Below are 807 nucleotides of genomic sequence, written 5' to 3'. Positions count from 1 at the left end.
CTGATGTTTTGTTGTCCCACCTGTGGGAAACAGACCTTGAAATATAGTAACTTAGTCATCCATATGATTACTCACACAGGTGAGAAACCATTTTCCTGTAAAACGTGTGGAAAACGTTTTAAACATCAGTCAACTCTGAAACGTCACATGCTGAGCCACACAGGAAAGAAGCCATTTGTTTGTGAAACGTGTGGAAAAAGGTTTAACCGAAATACACTTCTTCGACAACACAAAAAAGTTCACACAGACGAAGCAGATGTTGTTCTCTCACAGGTGGAGGAAACCTTGATGTATAGTAACTTAGTCATCCACATGAGGACTCACACAGGTGAGAAACCATTTTCCTGTAAAACATGTGGAAAACGTTTTAACAGAAATTCTCATCTTAAAAGTCACATAAAGACCCACACAGGTGAGAAACCATTTTCTTGTAAAACGTGTGGAAAACGTTTTAAACATCAGTACACTCTGAAACATCACATGCTGATCCACACAGGTGAGAAACCATTTTCCTGTAAAACGTGTGGAAAACGTTTTAAGTCACATCTGAAACGTCACATGCTGAGCCACACAGGTAAGAAGCCATTTGTTTGTGAAACGTGGAAAAAGGTTTAACCGAAATACACTTCTTCGACAACACAAAAAAGTTCACACAGACGAAGCAGATGTTGTCTCTCACAGGTGGAGGAAAGTTTCACCAAATGCTCTAGAAAAGGTTTTACAGCGAGGAGAAGAAAGAAACTTTCAGAATGTGGAGAAAAGTTAGAAAAGTCTTGTTATTTTTAGGAACATTGGGCCTCATGCAAG

This window comes from Austrofundulus limnaeus, unplaced genomic scaffold (assembly GCF_001266775.1).
Source record: "Austrofundulus limnaeus strain Quisiro unplaced genomic scaffold, Austrofundulus_limnaeus-1.0 Scaffold315, whole genome shotgun sequence".
Classification (NCBI taxonomy): Eukaryota; Metazoa; Chordata; class Actinopteri; order Cyprinodontiformes; family Rivulidae; genus Austrofundulus; species Austrofundulus limnaeus.
Note: the sequence above shows the minus strand (reverse complement) of the source record.